Below are 22,140 nucleotides of genomic sequence, written 5' to 3'. Positions count from 1 at the left end.
TTAATGAAACACCAACTTTGGCACTATTACCCTTAAACAGAAACTTTCGAATAATTATAAAAAAATGTTTTTCATTAAGAACAATTCAGTCAATAAGATATACATGTAAACACACCAAAGAGACATATTTTTTATTAATCTAATTTAAAAAAATAACCAGACTGGTAAATGGGCCACAAGATGGTAAGTGGTCACCACTGTCTATAGACATGACACTTAAATATTAACCATCCCTTATGTCAGCATACCAACAATTTTGGAAAGTAAAGTGTTAAGTCAGGTGAGTGAACTGGTGTAGTAATACTAGCTCACTCAACTTAGAAACAAGAATAAATCAATCATAACCTATGCCATTTTCAAAAGTATTATTAATCAATTCTGCTGGTCGGAAAGTTATATTTACAGTACAGTACAGTAACAGCCTCCTCTCCCTTTTTGAAGAGAAGGTTTGGAGCTTATTCCATCACACTGCTCCAATGCCGGTTGGCGGAATACACATGTGGTAGAATTTCAGTGAAATTCGACACATGCAGGTCTCTTCACAATGTTTTCCTGCACCGCCAAGCACGAGATGAATTATAATCACAAATTAAGCACATGAAAATTCAGTGGTGCTTGCCCGGGCTTAAACCCACGATCATAGTGGTAAATATACAGTTCAAATCACTAGGCCAACTCAGCTTCTAGTTAATTAAGTTATATTTGTCTAGAAGTAATTACTGTCTGTACTTAATACATAACAGTGAAAGAGACATAAAAAGAAAAAAAATTCCTTGTTTTTGAACAATTGTTATTTATTCAGTCATTTATTGGAAGTTGTTTGGTAGTGGATATATGATGGTAGCTTGTATCAAATACCTACCCAAAAGTTGCACTTGCACAAAGTCCAACTACCAACTAAAGAAAAACTATGACATGCTTAAAGTTAATCTTTGTTCCGAAACTTTGAATTATTGTGGAATTTAAAGTATTAAAAATAATGAATATGTATTTGTTAACTAATTTTATGCGATTTTATACGATGTTGATAACTACTTGATGTTGGATGATCTTTGCAAAAACATACATATGTCTATTTGATTATATTCCGTTTATCATCTTTTCTCTTTTAAAAAAACCTTCACCTATGATATTTTCTTTTAATTACAATTGATTCAATCATTTCCCACATTTCTAACTTCACCAAGTGAAATCTTTTTTTATTTATTTACACAAACAGACATGGGAAAATGTTTGAATGCCAGGAAGTGATTGAATGCAGGTTTGTTATCTAGTAATAGGTAAAAAAGTTATATAAAGTACTTCCTATATGTATTCATAGCTTAGAAAATAATAATAGCAATTTTACGTCTAAACATATATGTATTATTTCCAACACAACATTTACTTCCAATTATAGATAAAAACACCTTTTTTTATAAAAGTATTTGTATACAATTAATATGTAATCTTTCATAAGCTTTAAAAACTAAATATATAAATTATATGTTTCAAAATTTGTGAATTATATGTAGTGAGATATATTAATCGTTCCTTACATTGCCAAGGTGCCAACAACATAGGGTCTTAGGAACTAGTGTAAATGCAGGCAAAAGGGACATAACATTTTAGTTTCAAATGTTGGTCGTGCGTCAGCGGTGTTGAGGATGGTTAATATTTCTTATAGTGCAAATGTCTATGGACAGCGGTGACCACTTACTTGCATAGTAAGAGAAAACTAGGAAAGCTCATTATTATTATAGCTTTGTCTCAACAATAGTGGTTCCGAATGTAAAAGCCTCATTGTCTAATGATGTGATCAAACCAAATATACTAAACTATATGCCTCGAGGAAGGAAAGCTCATATGTAACAGTAATTTTTTAAATATCAAATCGAATTAAATTCTTAACTTCAAACTTTATTCGATCTGTCTGAAAAAAACAATTTTGAATCGTCAGCTTAAAACACAGGTTAATTAAATGTAAGCTACCAGTTTAGAATGTAGAGTCGAATATTCAATAAAATATATCAATAATTCAAGTTTTATAATTTTTTTTTGGCAAGCATATGCAAATGATGTAAAAACAACCTTTTTTTTGTTTTATATACACTATATAGCACATAACTACTCGACGATATTATGTAAATGATCTATACGAGTATATGATAAGGAAATTACATTTCGAATGATATTTCAATTTTAATGCACCAATTTCAGAAGTTAAAGCAAACAATTGCAAAAATTAATCTTAAATTATTATACTTACAAGAAGGCTAACTAAGTTTATCAGATATGATAGTGTATGTGTGTGATAAACATAAGAGGGCCCGATTTCCTCGGTCTCAGTTTCTATACCATTGGTAATCTAATATGACTGGAGACCCAAAGCAATATCGTGAACGTGCTTTCCGAGGCACGCCAATGCAACATCTAACTCTATTTTTTATTAAAAGAATAATTTTATTCAATTTCATTTGCCAGGATTTGCTGACAAAAAATTTTGATGCGTTTTAATATTTTTCGATCAAACTTTTTTCGCAAAGCTTGTATAGTATTGTTTCCCGCTCGGGTCTGATATCTGCATTTCACTCACGAGAAGACAAACACAATACATCTGATATCTCGAAAAATAATCAAATGGATCAAAAAACCTATGGATGTGAGTCTTGCTACATATAAATGAAGCTGTGTGTAAAATTTCTGCTTGAAATTTGGTTATGACTTTTCGAAAGTACACCCTAAATTTCATTAAAATCAAGTTGTACGTATTTGAGTAACACCTATGCGTAAGCTGAATATATATCAAATAGTAAGATAAGATATTTTGATAAATGCTCGTGTGCTTGGATTGAAATTAATCAATTGTTTGAATTTAATTTAATTGGATTATCTAAGAAAGGGGCAGTAGTAAGTAGTAACAGCCTGTTAATATCCCACTGCTGGGCCAAGGCCCCCTCTCTCCCTTTTGAGGAGAAGGTTAAGAAAGGGGCAACCCAGCCTATTGTCAATACTAATCGCAGGAGTACAGACAAACAAGATTACACATTCCATGCGATTTGTTAACAGCTATGCTATATTGTTCACTACAAACAGTACTCGTTTATTAAAGTTATATAAATTTATAAAACGACAACTTTGCACTTAACAACAAAATACATATATCCTAATATATTTTAATTTTTAACTTCCGATAGCAATTTCGCCGACATTACCATACATTATTAAAGAACTCGACCAATTATATCGTAATCTTATTTAAATGTCAAAGTTTTATTAGCATTTACTCCTGTGATTGGAATATGCTATGGCATGAATGGAAGCCGGATTAACTATATGACTGTTTGATATTTGCGTCATTTATAAAGATACGGATAGTTATGAATGAGTATGATATATGCTTCTTATGACATAGGTATCTTATTATCGTACTGATATAGTTATTATCGTACTGAATGAAGAGATTAGGACCTACTGTTTCCGTTGACAAGTATAATCGTTGAAGCTTTAGTTTTATCAAAGTCCGGTACATTATAACTACATACCTATATTTTTTTTTTATAGATTTTTTTTGTTTTTATCATTGAAAATTTATATTGTTTAGAAATATATATATTAATATCGATGTTTTTTATAACTTACATCAACAATAAATTTACAAGTGGTAGGGCTTTGTGCAAGCTCGGCTGGGTAGGTACCACCCACTCATCAGATATTCTACCGCAAAACAGCAGTACCTGATATTGCTGTGTTCCGGTTTGAAGGGTGAGTGAGCCAGTGTAATTACAGGCACAAGGGACATAACATCTTAGTTCCCAAGGTTGGTCGCCACATTGGCTATGTAAGCGATGGTTGACATTTCTTACAATGCCAATGTCTAAGGGCGTTGGTGACCACTATTAGACCACCATTAGGTGGCCCATATACTAGTCCGCCTTCCTATTCTTTAAAAAAAAAAATAAACAGAAGAAGATACCGTAACAGCCTGTGAATGTCCCACTGCTGGGCTAAAGGCCTCCTCTCCTCTTTTTGAGGAGAAGGTTTGGAGCTTATTCCACCACGCTGCTCCAATGCGGGTTGGTAGAATTCACATGTGGCAGAACTTTAGTGAAATTAGACACATGCAGGTTTCCTCACGATGTTTTCCTTCACTGTAAAGCACGAGATGAATTATAATCACAAATTAAGCACATGAAAATTCAGTGGTGCTTGCCCGGGTTTGAACCCACGATCATCGGTTAAGATTCACGTGTTCTTACCACAGGGCCGTCTCGGCTTAAGATAGATTTAAACGAACACAACATAATCGTTTAAGATACAGTCAGCTGTCAATCAATCATGTGATCCTGTAAATGGAAGTAATAAACGATGGTAGAGGAAAACCAAAGCATTACAATTAGTTTGTCCAACGGAGCGAACAGTATGCGCTCGTATTTCCAATTCAATAGATTGATGTACAGTTCCATAATTCACTTGAATGATTGCTCTAAAACGCTAAACCGGTAAATCATTTTTCAATTTAACGTAATTTTTCATTTCCGTCTTACTTATTATATAATTATAATGCGTGACGTTATCAAAGATGTAATTTTCGAGTAAGTTTAATGAGGTTTTTTTTGAATTTACGTTGTAAAGTTTTCAATTACGGTATGATATCGAATCTGTAATATTATAAGAAGGAATTATTTTTTTTAGTTTGTCTATCTGAACTTGTCAAGCTTGTCAATGTTTGTTCTTGTTAAACATAAAATGTAGTAAGTTTTGTCATAGTGATTGATTTAGATGGCAAATCGTTGGCTCGTGTATTTGTAGTTTGTAGCATAAATCAAGTTTAAAGAATATATATTTTAGTATATTAAGAAATATGTGTAAATTTATCACCGAAAAAAATGTGTCATATTAGAGTAAGCTTAAAAATATCTTAAAGTAGAAAATAAGCGTAAAAAAAAAGAGTTTTGGCGTAAGACGTATTAACTATATAATAGTCATTCTAGATATGGAATCTATCTATCTATATATAAATTAACTTGGATATATATATATATATATATATATATATATATTATATATATATATATATATATATATATGTCCAAGTTAATTTAAAAAAAGCCGAGATGGCCCTGTGGTAAGAACGCGTGAATCTTAATCGATGATCGTGGGTTCAAACCCGGGCAAGCACCACTGAATTTTCATGTGCTTAATTTGTGATTATAATTCATCTCGTGCTTTACGGTGAAGGAAAACATCGTGAGGAAACCTGCATCTAATTTCACTGAAGTTCTGCCACATGTGAATTCTACCAACCCGCATTGGAGCAGCGTGGTGGAATAAGCTCCAAACCTTCTCCTCAAAAAGAGGAGAGGAGGCCTTTAGCCCAGCAGTGGGACATTCACAGGCTGTTACGGTATATATATTATAATATAATGTACGCAATATTTCTAAATATGAATAATTGTATGGGATAAATGAAGAACCCCCAAAGTCGTCGTTCATAAACCGAATGCATTCCAACGAAATTCAGAAATCTTTGTTCATGTTAAAATATAAATACTTACTTATTTTTTAAACTATGAAGTAAAATAGAAATAATCAGAAACATCTCAGTCAAATATCCGAATCAATAATTCTCATGTTAGCAATATATCGAAAAAGATAACAACACTCCAAAAGTATGATTGTTCAATATAAATGTTCTATGTAGAAAATTCGAGAGGTGCGAAACCGAGACTGGTAGCTAGTATGATAGAAAAATATGACTAGAATAAAATATTTACATATAATTTTCGTTTAGTATTATATTGGTACCATTTGTATATATGTAACACGCGTTCACGTATGAATCATGACGGATGCAAATTAAAACGAGCTCATACACATGTTAGTTTCCTTCCTGTTATTGAATAGTATGACAGATGGACTTTATAAAGGGAGCGAGTTGAGCGTTTAGTAAAATGACAAACGGTACATAAATCTGACTTACGTTGAGTTATTAATGTCTCCAAAAGGAATATTTTGTTTGATCTCGTAGAAGTTACATTTGTTTCGATATTATTTGGTGTTGTAGTTTATTTCTCTCGTTTGTAAAAGAAATTCCACGGTTTTAACGGTTTTCTTCCTTTTAAAATCATTCGCATACAATCGGAATTTTATGCTATAGTATAAATAATGTGACCAAAAATTTCCCACGCAAAACACTGTCCTTGAGACAACATAGTCGAATAATATGTTGTTTTTTGGGTGGTTAACGAAATGATTTGAATGAAGAAATTTTCTTTGAGATTTTTATTTTATGAAAAAAATTATAAGATTATTAATAAAAATAGTTATACGAAATTCTATCGATCGTCTTATAATTTTGTTAATAGTTTATTAAAAATAATTTAATGTCGCTCAGTTTTATCTCGAATCTATCGTTGGAAAAATCTTACGGAATATTAAGCCTTTTATTAATATTCCGTGTAGTTGATTTCGAAAATCCTACACGGCAACCAATTATAATGAAAGATTAAAAATTTATAAACGAGTTTATAGTCAAACGCAATTAATATATCTTTCAAATGAATTTTGTTTATGGTTCATTTAATGTTTTACACAAAAGCAAACATTTTCTAAAATACTAAACATCTTCAAATTTAACTATCAAGTTTTTATTTGCTTATCAATCAAAACTAAACAAAAATAGATGAGATTTATATTATCTAAGTCAAAATGCCAATTTAATGTCAATAATACAACATACACCATGAACGATGAGCGCAGTAAGTAGCTTACACAAGGTTCATCAGCGACGTCATTAGCCTTTGATGATAGCGATCTCGCAGGAATTGTTACCGTCAAAGGCTTCTCTTAAAAGCATGTCGACGAACTTTTGGCAGACGGGGAATGTTAACGTTAAGCAAAGATTTCGGGCGATAAAAATACAATACACAAATAATCCTCTTTAGTTAGTTGAAAATTTACATAAACCTTTTGGTTACGTTAAAACGACTCGGAAAAGTGAGAATTTTGTAAACATTCTAAGAGAAAACATTGAACCACCTAATCCTTTTCCGCCAATTCAGCGCATATGTGTAACGTTTTATTAACGTTACAATACGTCGGAATGACGTCAGTACATATGGGGTCGTTATGTCTGCCGGATGTTTTGAGCGGCGGATGGAGTTCCCGATAGTCGGGACAGTCGTTTTTAGATGACTTTGTTGTTTATTATGTCTGCTTGTTATCGACAGATATATTATGTTCCATGTTTTTCTATTGAGATTCATGAAATGGTATAATAAATAAGTATTTATATGTTTTTAATTTTAATTTACTCATGTAAGTACATTTTTTTTATCCCACTAGTGCTATCGATGATTCGTATTTTTGGCAGCGTTAGAGGTTGACGTATCCTTCACTTGGCGGTAATTAAGTTTTGTATTGATATCATAACGATATATAATATATAATTTACATTTCAAACTTGATCTTTTACGGAATTGCAGAACAAAAAAAACCTTTAAAATATTATTAGTCGTTATTACGTTGATCATAAATTGATTTTAGAATTCATAACTGTATCCGTTAACCGAACGGGACTGAAATAGTATTTCCTATAACTTGATAGGGTTGTAAGCGCATTTCTTGTAACGGAAGTGCAGTTTATGAAATCATAAATGTATGTTCCTATCAGTTATAACTGTAATCCGTTCTATATTAAATATTTCATATCATTTAAATATGCAAATAAACGTGTATAGAATAATAGAGTTAGTTAATTTGTATTTGTGTTGGTAGAACACTTGCCTTTCACGCCGTAGGTTGTGGGTTCGATTCCCACCCAGGACTGACATTTGTTTGCATGAACATGTCTGTTTGTCCTGAGTCTGGGTGTAATTATCTATATAAGTATGTATTTACAAAAGAAAAGTAGTATATGTAGTATATCAGTTGTCTGGTTTCCATAGCACAAGCTTTGTACAAGCTTAATTTGAAATCAGATGGCCGTGTGTGAAAAATGTCCCAAGATATTATTATTATTATTATTATTTGAACCTAGGTCTACCACTCCTATTGAAAAAAAATATTTTAGGTTATATAGCTAATATATTTCGAAATTTTCTGGGTAGACCCTTCATTCCAGAGCAGTGGTCAATCCTGTGAAATTACGATTCAAAAGTGCTTGTAAAGTATATTTTGATTCTAAGATTATTGACAACAATAAAAGTTATTATCTTATAGTTGTTGTTGTCTGTCTCGTTTGAATGTCAATATCACATATTTTTAAGATTCTAAGCGACATAAGTGCGTCAGTAGTTTATACTTGTGATTATTTTGTTGATTACCAAATATATATATATATATTTGGTATATATATATATACGCATAGCAGGACGAAATAGTAACAATTTAACTCAGATGAAACCGCGGAATATCGACTATGTATACTAGTGTATACCAATATTATATGTATATGTATGTGTGAAAGTAACTCTGTCTGTGAAAGTATCACGCTTTCATGGTTAAACCAGTGAATCGATTTTGATGAAATTTGGTAGGAAGCAAGCTTAAACCTTTCACTAGACCTCCTCTTGACGTGGGCGAAGCCGCAGGTGAAAACTAATTTCATATATAATTTTCCACGTGTTTATTCGATCAGCGAGTTACTGATTATTTTTCATTCATATACCATTACATTCGGAATGTCCACGGTTCGATAAATCCACTTTGCAGTAATATTTTTACAAACAGTAAATATTTACTCGTGATGTCTGTTTTTTTTTTATTGCATTAGGTAAGTAAGCTGACAAGTCGGGCACCTGATGTTAAGTGAAAATTAGTTTTAATTTACTCGATAATTATTCTCGTGTTCGATCGTGAAGAAAACGGCTGGAATAGAGTTTAAACCTTTCCTAGATGAAAGGAAGTGTGGACAGCAGTAGAATATTTACTGTTATAATTGTGTTTGTGTGTGTGTGTGTATATGTGTGTGCGGGCGCGTGTGCGCGCGTGTGTGTGTGTGTGATTGTCAAGTTGTGACAAAGGTAGCTAAAGACTCGATATAGTCGCATATATAAATTTAAAATCGGAACGTATAATGCATCGAATGCGCTACGTTCTCAATCTTCAGAATAAAAACCAGTTTGCCATAAAGTATTTGCTTTACGCTTCGTGATCGGTTAAATGTCACGTGCATCTGACATTTGAATCGAGCGTCCAGTCGAACGGAATATGAATAAGGTAGCGGGTAAAGAAGGAATATTTGAATTTTTAATCATTAGAGTTTTTTTGTCATCTATACAAATACACTTTGACTTATGATATATTTATTTGGTAGCGCTTTAAGGTTCATAAGTACTTGTAAAAAATATTGTGATTTTTGATCTAATTGATCCTTTCAAGATTTTGTATATATTTATATACCTTGTTCGATTTAAATAAGAAAAAAGTAGATATGTAAGTTTTTTTTTTTGCTTTATCGAAATCTCGTTAATGCTAATAAAGATTGGCTTGGATTGGAGAATTTAAATTTATTTTGCTGCCTGACATGAGGCGTTTTTGTCAAGTTATTATATCCGGTTTAAATAAAACGACCTTACAGTTTTATAAAACGTAACTAGCTTAATAATGGCTTGTGAGTTTAAACCGAAGATTCGGGTTCGAATCCGGAAAATCGGAAAAGTGGATTTTTGTATGCGTAATTTTTTTTTTGTTTTTTATAATTCCTCTGGCGCGGTTACAAACACAAATATCGTAAGGAAAACTGCATGTGCCGGTTGAAAATGTGCCACATGTGTGCGAATACACATTGAAGCAGCATGGTGGAATTAGTTCCCAAATCCAGCTCAGCTGTGGTACATTAACTTGCTGTTATTTTACTTTTAACTTTATATGAACAATTATATAAATTATCTATAAAAGCAATGGTTTTTTCAATTTTGTTTTATTGTGTCAATTTGTATTTTATTTGCTGAAGGTTTTCACTGCATTTATATAGAATGTAATATAAGCGCTGTTGAAATGTTCAGACGCGTTCCACGCTGTCAATAAAAGGACACGGCAGGTACTTCACATAATCTCTAAGATCAATAAACTCTCAAGGTGAATACGTTGCACGAGTTGATATACCGAAAGGATTTTTCATGCCATCAATATAAATTTTGACGGAATGAGGCTCGTTTCCTGTCGTAACTTCATTATAGCCTTATTAATAAACCAAATTAAATTTGATTATATCGAAAATTTAAGTCAATATATATATATTTTTTTGGGTAATAAATGATGTCTTAATTATCTTTTTTGTTATTAACTTTATAGATGTAAAGGATATCATCGTTTTTGTAATTTATATTTCACTAATGAGAATGATATACATTCAGGTTCTTAGTATATCTAAAGCACTTAAACGTTATCTCCTCAAAAGCAATCTTAAAATAACGACTAAAATTGGATGGAATATATATGGATAAAATGGATGGACGAGAACGGTTTATGTGTCTATTTGTAAGTTAAATCAAGATAAATTGTAATATCACAGTTGTAATTAATTGAAATATCAGTGGAGTGAAGATAAAAAAAAACTTGTGCGTTCATAAATTTAAATTTAAGAATATTCAATTGATTTTAAGGTGGGTCCTAAAATTTTAGGAAAATCCATTGATACGTTTTACTTTTTTAGTATCAACGCTTGATACTGTTTTATTTATAGACGTACATTTATATAGCACTTATATAAATGTACAATATAATAATTTTCGTTCCCGACGAGACTTCCAAGCTCAAGATATTGGCCAAGGTTTTTATTTTTATTAGTTTACATATGAGGCACTTAGCAATAGCAGAGTTATTGTCAATAAAACTGTGCCCACTTAATGAATATTATCAGCGAATATATCACTTATTTATTACCCAATATAAAGCAATTGCCTTAGCCCCGAACTTGACCTCTCGTACGTATCTTCATTGACTCCATTCTCACTTCACTTCTATCGCTCAAATATCAACTTTGTTGAATGTAACTTATATTTCTTTTTCGCGTACAATATTACTGAATGGAAATTCCAGTCAATATCATGTTCTTTGAAAACAGTCCTTGTGTTTATTGCTTTAAGGTTTATTTTCAGAGGAACGCAACAATTCACATCCAACCTTATTTAACGTTTCGTTTTCTTGAATGGATTTATTTTTGTTCCCTTTGTGGGTAATTTCACATGTTCAATGCTGGATATGTGCCAAGGGATTTTGGTTATTCAACAATGATACAATTTTGTCGTATCTTTTTGTCTCTAATGTCTCCTTGTGAAGATGTGCCAAGAATAGTTAAATTGTACTCGGTCGTATTTTATTGTTTTATAAGACTTTAAGAGTGAAAAGTATGTTAATTGCCCAGTGCTGGGCTATGTCTCTTTAGGAGAAGTCTTGGAGGTTATTCTATCACGATCTCCGATGCGTGCATGTATATGGTAAAATTCAATTCAACACATGCCGGCTTTCGTTCACCCTCGAGCACGATATGAATTGTAACACAAATGAAGCTTGCCTGGATTTGATCTCTCTTCTTAGATAAACGTGTTTTAGCCTTATTCGTTTAAAATGTAACATAAATAACTGATCTGTTAAAAATTGTTTTATTATATAATCTTAATAATTTAAGAACGATTAAGTAATTTCAAACAAATCAGAAGCAATTATTTTAAAAGACGATCATACTTTTATCATTTTGTGAAAATTATTATATTTTGTTTTAATTTCATATATTAAAAATGCATAAATAAATACTTATAAATAATCAGACACAGGATGTGATGACTCTATCTTATGCCCTTGAAGCGACATTCGTGTTGTACGCACGCTTTAATTTATGAATGGTACGCAGTTTCATAGATACGATGCGATTGGGGCGTGCCTTACGTATTTATAGCTCGTATTGGACGTCGTCCACGGCGTGAAAAATGTTTGTAGTCAATATAGAATTGGACTGATATAAATATTCTCGAACGACCTTTGCCTTGTGCAGTTAGTTCTTACTCTTTGTACGATGTCTAGGGGCTGTATATTTTAAATATGGCGTTTTTTTTCAGATATTATTGTCAATGAGGTCATTTTGGTTGGCCCTAATGGCTCAATGGTTAGAACATGTTAATCTTAACCGAAGATTGAGCAATCTCAAGCAAGCACCGCATCAAATAAATCTGCATGTGTCGTATAAAAATCTTCCAAATGTATAAAAGTTCCAAGTTCCAGTGTATAAAAGCTCCTAACCTTCTCTTCAAAAGGAGATGAGGTCTTAGCCCAGAGCTGGAACATATACAAATTTGCGTCATGGATAGCAAAACCTACTGTGCGGAAATACTGGATATATCTGGTAATTTAGTATGTATGTATTAATTCAGTCTCCAAGGACTATAACAAATTGGAAAAGCGACTGAAGTTTAATATTTATCCTTTATAAAGCTTATATCCATGAGCAGAGGTGACCCCTTGATAGCATACGACCCGTCTGCTCTTATTTCATAGGAACATTGTTAGCCGTAACCTGTTTTTTTTTTCAAATTGATTTTTATTATTATTCTTAGAAGGGTATAAACGTTATATTTTTTTTAAGCTGTTCCCTACTGTCTAGAACACAAAGATCTTAATCGAATGTCACGGCTTAAAACCAGACCAAGCAGTTAAGAGTTATCATGTGTTCATTTTTATTTATATTCATCCCCTTATCAGCTGTGATGGCATCATGAGGAAGCTTGAATGTGTAGGATGAAATTCTGCGACATGTGTGCTATGAATACTTGAGCAGAGTTGTAGAAAAGCTCTGAACCTCTTTTTATCTATCAATATCAAGATAAAAGCGTACTCATTTCTTAGAGGCCGTCACCGCACCTGCAAGCCCTCCGGTCATGCAGGTGTCCATGGGCGATGGAAGTCACTTTTCATCAGGTGAAACTAATGCCCGTTTGCCTCCCTCTTACATAAAAAAATCAAGAGGAGTAGAAGACTCAGCTCAGCTATGGGATAGTTACTGGCTGTCATTTTACTTTGAATATGGAAGTCTTTATTATTAAAACTCACTCACAGAATCACTGAAAATTGTCTTGTATCTTTGATTGTTTTTGTTTAAAATATCGAAAATACCGAACTCCTGTAATAATATAACGTATGCAGAATACAATTTTGTTTATATTCATTAGTATGAGAAAATACACGTTTGCACTAAAACTGAACAGCATGCACATGTTTCGATAGTCTCATGGTCAATAACACTGGATACATTGACTTTCGACCTTCAAAGCCAATGTGCTTCAACCATGAGATCCAATTGTACAGACCTTTTTTTACCTCGACCCATTAATCTTCGGTATTAAAATGCAACAATTCAGAGCAATGGTTGCTTGGCGACAAAATATCTGCGTTTTTGGACAAGTTACAAGTCGATTGACTTCGTGTTTAGAAAAAATAAATAAAATCCTAAAACAAAATTTATATTATTCTACAGACCAATACCACGATTAATATGGGAAAATTTGAGGCAGTGCTGAACTCAACGTAAAAAAACTTATCAAAATGGGTTCATAAACATTAAAGTTATACATTAAAACATTTGCCTATATATGTGTATATATAGAATGGAGTATCATCTCCTTTTCTGACGATTAAAACAATGTATAGAAATAATATATTTGGTATGTCACGTGGTCAAGACATACAGGGAGATCGATAGAAATCGCTTTAATTCGAATCGAATGCATTTGTCTACCGATAAATCCACTGATGCGTGAATTGTTTTATGGCGAATATTAATATATATAACTAAATTGTTATTAATTTTGGGCATGTCAATTCGATTCGTCTAAAATTATCCCACACAACGTAACATGAAATATAGTGTTTAGTTTCAACCGCAAGAACAAATCGTAACTCATGTTATCATTTTTTTATAATAGTTGGATATAAACGTAACTCATGTTAACCACAACACGATGAACTTAAATTATCGGTGACGCTAAAAGTATAATCGCTATTGGTAATGTAATTTATATGTCAAGCGAAATATCATCAAAATCGCTTAAGGAGTTATCTCTTCAAGGATCTGTTTTTTTTTTTTTTATAGAATAGGAAGGCGGACGAGCATATGGGCCATCTGATGGTAAGTGGTCACCAAACGCCCTTAGACATTGGCATTGTAAGAAATGTTAACCATCGCTTACATCACCAATGCGCCACCGACCTTGGGAACTAAGATGTTACGTCCCTTGTGCCTGTAATTACACTGGCTCACTCACCCTTCAAACCGAAACACAACAATACCAAATACTTCTGTTTTGCGGTAGAATATCTCATGAGTGGGTGGTACCTATCCAGACGAGCTTGCACAAAGCTCTACCACCAGTAAATATTCTGTTTATAAGAATATATCAAATTAATGTAAAGATTATTCGAGGCTTCTAAAGGCACTTTTGAATCGTCCTTACAATGTATATATAATATTAATGTAAAGCAAACGAGTTCGGAAGTTTGGAGTTCGGAATGCCGACTATCCAAAAGAACCGACAAGAAATTATATTATATTCTTAAGTGACTCCAATTTAGTTTGACCCTCATGGTATTGTCAATTGTTTCATATTTATTTATATATACATATCGTGTTCGATAGATGAAGATTTAAGTAGACTGATCTACTTGGCTTGTCTTAAGGAAAACTGTGCTTCTTTCCTCGTAATTAAAATATTTTTCTAATGCATTGAGTAGTTTTAGATGATAATATAAGAATTGTAAAGGATGACCTAAATAATAAATTCCGCTGAGTTTCCTTCGCCGCTGAGGTTCTTCTCAGGTATGAGGTGTTTATTTCCGAACCGGTGGTAGATTTATGACAGTCAATAAGTAAGTGTAACGCTTCTATATTGAATAAAGATTTTTGATTTTGATAAGTAGCTGCCTTCTTTGGAAAGCTTGCTTTCTTATTTTTTGTCTGGTATTTTATTATTTTCCTTTATTGGTGATATCATAATTCGATTTGATTTGATTACTCTATTACTGTGAGATTTAGAGAATATTACTTTGATTACTTTGATTATTTAATTTGATTACTCTATTACTGTGAGATTTAGAGAATTTGAGTATTTGAATATTTTATTCCAAATAAATTAATTTTTTCGTCATCCGATTATGTAGTATTACGTAATGGATGACTTCCGTTTCTAATAAAGGTATCTATAATATCATTATGTGTGTAATATTAGGTATTCATATATAATATACAGTACAGTAACAGTAACAGCCTGTTAATGTCCCACTGCTGGGCTAAGGCCTCCTCTCCCTTTTTGAGGAGAAGGTTTTAGAGCTTATTCCACCACGCTGCTCCAATGCGGGTTGGTAGAATACACATGTGACATAATTTCAATGAAATTAGACACATGCAGGTTTCCTCACGATGTTTTCCTTCACCGTCAAGCACGAAATGAATTTTAATCACAAATTAAGCACATGAAAATTCAGTGGTGCTTACCCAGGTTTGAACCCACGATCATCGGTTAAGATTCACGCGTTCTAACCACTAGGCCATCTCGGCTTTTTATTGGAATATAATATATGTATTTTTTTTTGGAATATAATATATGTAGAAATAAATTAGATTATAATTATCTTAATCAGTCAATCACCTCTACCGGTTTTAGATTAAGGATGCTTACCTACTCTGGTCTTTTTTTACATCTAAATTTTGGCAAATACGACTGATGTAAATATTTTTTAATTTTGATCTACTGTACAAACATGACGAACGAATTCATGATCAAGTCTTTAATGCCATCACTGAAAGTAATTGTTGAAGGTAATCAAAAAAATCTTTATTTATTATAGAATTCCACTTGCTTTTTGATTGTCCAAAATCAACTAGAAAGGATCCCGATTTTTTCTTCTGCCAAATTTTATTTAACTGCTTACAGAATATCAGTTTTTGTCAGTGTTTATTATTATTATGATTGATTGCATCAAAAGTATGTTTATATCGAATGAAATAAAATATATATATTTTTAATATTTATAGTAGTTGTTAAAACAAGGCCTACAAAGTTATCAGTTATTAACGTGATACCAATATCGGCAATATTATTTCACGACTTTATCGCCGTATCAGATAATCCATTTCCGCTTTGATATATTGCGGGAATTCCTTACTTTTATATAATCATTTATTCATTGATTCGTACACTTCTTTTGAAAATTTCGTTTGCATTAAAAAAAGGATCGCACTCGTATTTTAATGGACTGTACCCAAAATATAATTGTCTAGTACTAAAACGGAAATGATTTCGCATCGTTGATTTGAATTTATGATTGCCCAGGATCATGACGTCAATCGTGAGGCAAATTTCACCTGTCCTATACGAGTAAATAAAATAATGGCTTGTTAATATTTGCATTTTCATTTAACAATCGAAATGCTTTCGATGCAATCGCTCATAATTGGATAACGCTATAAAGCCTTTAGGAAAATGACATTTTTAACTTGACTTTTTTCACTTATCCAAAATGCAATTGAATAGAGATTCATCGTAAAAAAATAAAGCGAATAACCACACACATACATACACATACGCATTATTCTTTCGTTTCGTTATTATTTCTAACAGGGCCAATGCCTATAATCATATATCAAAACCACAAATATGAACGTAATATTAGCTAAATTTTGAAATTAATTACAGTTTATGTGCGGATAACTTATATATAAGACTTCATAAGTTTATATGATATGCGGTTATTACACGTCTAAGTTACGAGGCTTATGGAGAAACTTAACTTATTCAGGTTCTTACTCTGTAGGATTTACTTTTGATGGATTTAAATTAAAGCTTAGGTTTAGCTTATGTGTACCTTATTCCACATAGCAGCAAATGTTAACACTTGACTTGGTATATCAATGGCTTTATCTCTACTCACAGACGGTACCTTATTTCATCACACCACGATTTAGTTACTATTATAGATAATGATAATAATAATAATCATCATCATAGTCAGTATTATACATACGTTAGTAATCATGTATTTTGTCGTCGCTCATAGGGGGGTTTTTGCCTTAGTCACCACGCTTAGGCAAACGTAGTGTAGGACGCCCTGTGACAAGATGGGCCGACGATTTAAAAAAGGTGGCAGGTTCGGGATGGATGCGGACTGCCCAAGATCGGGATGGTTGGCGTTCTATGGGGGAGGCTTTCGTCCAGCAGTGGACGGCAAAAGGCTGAAAAATAGTAATCATGTATTTGCGTACGCCAAAACAGATTAGAAAAAATTAATCAAGGTACCATTGGCATGAAACTTAATCTTATACAATTATATTTTTATATATATATATATATATATATATATATTCCTTATTAAATTTAATATATTAGCAATAGAATCTAGTACTGAATAATATTACTCATTAAATATATTAATTGGTAAATATTTATTAAAAGAAGTGTCAGGTTATAAGGCAAGACGAAGACCAACCAACGCTCTCGGTTCTCCAACTTCCACATCCAGACGAGTCCAAAACGTGCTGACATAGATTTCGAAATTTAAAATAAATAAATATTTCGTTAATATAATATAAAATCACAAATAATAGCGAAGTAATTGAATCTTTTGAATGTGGCGCTCACTTTGTACAATTATTAGTTGCGTAGGCGTAAACGACGGCGTCCATTTATTTAGTTAGAATTTCCCATTGAATGAATGAATGGAATAAACCATTCGTTTTCAATGGCTTCTTTAGTGGATGTACGTTGTTTTTTAATTTTAGCTGATAGTTATTACTTGGTACGTATCTCCAAGTCTCCTTCTCTTAAGTAGATTCTAGAATATATAACTGTTAATTGGTTAGCTGGCATCTAACATTTTACTTAGCGGTAAATCATTCTGCAAGCCCGAATTGGTAAGTACCACCGTTAATCATCCTATAATATACCGCCAAACATTAACACTTATTGTTGTGTGCCCATTGGAAAGTTGAGTGAGCTAGAGTAACTACAGGCACAAGGGAAATAAGTTGTTTGTTCCCGAGGTACCTAGGTGGCGCATTGGCGATATGAAGATTGGTTATTTCTTACGGTTCCAATGTTTAACGGCATTTATTAAACAAAACCTTTGATATCATAAAAATATCTCTTAAAAAGAATTACTACAATCAATAAAAAAAAATATTTGACTGTTATTCTCAAACTATCATTAAATTGGTCACCCAATTACATATTAACTAATATTATATACGACATAACTAGCAAATAGATCAATGTCGTGGAAATATGAATGAAAATCGTGAATGGCTCGAAGCCAATTATACAAGCCAATCCGTATGTTTTGATCCGACATCCTTGTATGATGTGCCAATAGGATACTAATTAGAGTTCATTGGGTTATTAAACTAGCTAACCAGAGTTCGTTATAACCTTTGGAAACAAGTTAGACGGATGTATAAATGTCACGGACGACAGTAAAAGGATCGAATCCGTTCTCACGACGTGTAAACATGACTGCTTTATCAGTTTGGTGATATTGTAAGGCTGCTGATTTCGAGGTCCTGGGCTTAAAGAGTTCACTGGTCGGGTCTTAAAGTTATTGAATATTTCGGACAAGAAATTGTCAGTAGCTGTTCGCAGCGTTTATTAAGAAGTTGGTTCTACGCTTGAACTGTTTTTGACTCGAAAATGTAGTTACATTGGGTTATAAATGAGGGAATAGAGACGTACCTGCTAGTCTCTTCTGAATGACCGGAACCCACATCGTTAATAGGAGATTATATTAAGGCCTTACTGAAATAATCATTTAGTGCAATGATAAATGTGTGTATTTTATAGCGTTCACTTTGATGTGTTGACGTCTCATGAGATAATTAAGTATTTTTTAACCTTATATAATCTTTCTACAAATACTGTGCTCTGTAAATACTACCTACCATATTTAGAAACTTGATTGACGTCTAGAAAATTTATATAGTAGCTTAACTAGAACTTGAATTATACCTTAAAAGTAAAACGTTCCAAGATATATCTGAGTGGTAAATATATTTTTATAATTTTATTATCTATATAAGTGTGTATTTACAAAAAAAAAATAGTATATGTAGTATATCAGTTGTCTGGTTTCCATAGCACAAGCTTTGTACAAGCTTAATTTGGGATCAGATGGCCGTGTGTGAAAAATGTCCCAGGATATTATTATTATTATTTTACCCTAAATTATGTATTTTTCTTAAGAGTTTATTTCTTAAATATATTACTACTATTAACGATATAAACACTAATAGAAACATATTTATATTATTAACTAATTATATTGCAATTTTGATGATTCACGAAGCTTTTGAGTGTGTGATTATCTTTTGAAAAAATGATAATATTGTTAGCATGAGTGAACGTTTTAAAATTTACCGCGTAAGTTGCGAATTGTTTTTATTTTTAGTATTGGCGAGATTGCATGTCTCACGCAGCTATGAAAACTCTATTGATCAGTTGTCTGGTTTCCATAGTACAAGTTCTGTACAAGCTTAATTTGGAATCAGATGGCCGTGTATGAAAAATGTCCCAGGATATTATTATTATTATTATACCATATATTCAACTAACTACCCGTATCGACTTCGTACCAGTATAATAAGGATTAGAATTTACTTCAAACTTCCCAGTAGCCCCTTAAAGTTGAAATTTCCGATGAATCTTTCTTGACGGGTGAATTACGTTTAAAAACCAACCTTTGTTCCATATTTGAATCAGTACTTTTATGCTTTGATAGTCAGTGAGGACAATCGATTTTATAGATAACAATGAAATTTGTACACATGAAAAGTCTTACTGATAACACTGTTATCAAACAAAATCAAAGTATCCTTATTAGCTTCTACGCACCGTTTCGAACGTTACTGCTCCGCCCCCGTGGGTCTTAGCTAGTATATATAGTGCACTAGTTACCGCCCGCAGCGTCACCCGCGTGTTAGAGAGGGATGTGTTAGTACCATGTCAAATAGACACATAAAAACACATATAACACCGATAATAACTGTCAAGAAACTATACAAATGAATGTTTGTCCTCTATACATTCTAAAGCCGATCGTGATGAAACGCGAAGCTATTCTGAACGCTTTTGAACGAAGATTTCTTGTCCAAAATAAAAAAAAAAAATTTAAATGAAGACTATTTCAACCACTGCGTTTCTTATTATAACAGCTACATGTAAATTAATATATATTAAAATTATGCAATCCCCATTATACCCAATATCTAGAACGACTCAAAGCTATTCGAACTAAACATTTACGGAGTGCCGAACATACCATAACGAATAATTACATATCCGTGACCCAAAGGTGATAAGTCAGACAACAGCAGATCAATAGAGTTTTCATAGCTGCGTGAGACATGCAATCTCGCCAATACTAAAAATAAAAACAATTCGCAACTTACGCGGTAAATTTTAAAACGTTCACTCATGCTAACAATATTATCATTTTTTCAAAAGATAATCACACACTCAAAAGCTTCGTGAATCATCAAAATTGCTATATAATTAGTTAATAATATAAATATGTTTCTATTAGTGTTTATATCGTTAATAGTAGTAATATATTTAAGAAATAAACTCTTAAGAAAAATACATAATTTAGGGTAAAATAATAATAATAATATCCTGGGACATTTTTCATACACGGCCATCTGATTCCAAATTAAGCTTGTACAAAACTTGTACTATGGAAACCAGACAACTGATATACTACATATACTATTTTTCTTGTGTAAATACATACTTATGTAGATAATTACACCCAGACTCGGGGCAAAAAGACATGTTCATGCACACAAATATCTGTACTGGGTGGGAACCCACAACCTTCGGCGTGAAAGGCAAGCATCCACCAACCATGCCAACCGGCTCGTCAAAATATAGTAACCTCGTATATAGTTTTATTCGATAAATAAACTTTGTAACTTCGAACTACCATACAACATCATGAATGTGAATGTAGTCTGCGAATGAGAAGTCAACGGGACGCGTTTCCCGCCGCAAAAGCAAAAAGACATGGACCGGTAATGGCCGTTCGGGCGTCATCTGCTAGCCGGCCATGTGGGTAGTGGGCACTGACAGTTTCCGTTTCGACCTATAGATTTACAGCTCGGTAACTATCTGAGGTTGTTTTTTTTTCTTATTTTACTTAAAGTGCAATGATTTGTAAAGTTTATCCACCTTTTATCGGATCTCATGGAAATTATCTTAAATGGATTTTCTTTCACTTTTTTTTTCAATGTTTTAAAATCTATTGTAGCTAGTATTACGTCGTATTTACGTGTAAGATAGTTTTAAAACTGTTTTTAATAGATGCGCATTTGTTTTTAAAATGTTCACCGTTTACTCAAAAATGATTAAGCACTTAAAAATTCAGTGGTTTTATTATTTCGTTTATTTATATTCCAGAGACTCTTTGTTCCGCGCCATTTCACGAATGTTTTTTTTTTCTTTTTTATTTGTAGCTCCGTTATTAATCTGTTTCTAATACATTATATTCTTATTATATTATAATTACGTATATATATATATTATATATATAAAACTACATATTATATTATTACATTTAAAACATTGATTTTTATTTAGTGTACTATAAAAAAAAAAGTCTTATTGTTGACAGTCTTGGATACGCGCTAGGTAACTTTATACATTATCTCATCCGGTCAGCATCTCAATAATCACCATGTATTTTTTCTTTGAGCCTGGGTTTGAACCTGTAATCTTCCTTTGAGAATCTATGTGTTCTAATCGCAGGGCCATCTGTTAACGTGTGTTAATGGTGTTATAATATTATTTTATAACCGACGTCAGGTGATGACATTGAAAGATTTTATTCGCAAATAATCCTGTAATAAATGGCAGTACTACGTTAATGTTGTAAAATAACGTTGAACTATATTTACGATTTAATAAATTGAACGTTTTGTGTTATCTGTATCGCGTATTATATTTTATTGTTATCTGTAATGTAATAATGCTAAATTTTTCTCTTCATTTGCGTTAATATTTATCATAATTACGGTAGCGATCAACGTGATTTTGGAACGAGAAACCATTCCCCGTTTGTTTTGTGTTTTATTACAGTATGTAAAGCGTAAAAAGAGCAATGGTATACGTAGTAGTAGGTTAAGTA

At 32.4% G+C, this 22,140-nt stretch overlaps 1 protein-coding gene across 2 annotated transcripts in view; it reads left to right on the top strand.

Moving 5' to 3' along the window:
* LOC126778451 (E3 ubiquitin-protein ligase CBL) overlaps positions 1–22,140 on the top strand; it is a 76,414-nt gene that overhangs the window by 1,000 nt on the left and 53,274 nt on the right. The gene's annotated exons all lie outside the window — the stretch shown is intronic.

This window comes from Nymphalis io, chromosome 26 (genome assembly GCF_905147045.1).
Source record: "Nymphalis io chromosome 26, ilAglIoxx1.1, whole genome shotgun sequence".
NCBI lineage: Eukaryota > Metazoa > Arthropoda > Insecta > Lepidoptera > Nymphalidae > Nymphalis > Nymphalis io.
Note: the sequence above shows the minus strand (reverse complement) of the source record. Positions and strands in the feature narration are given on the sequence as shown.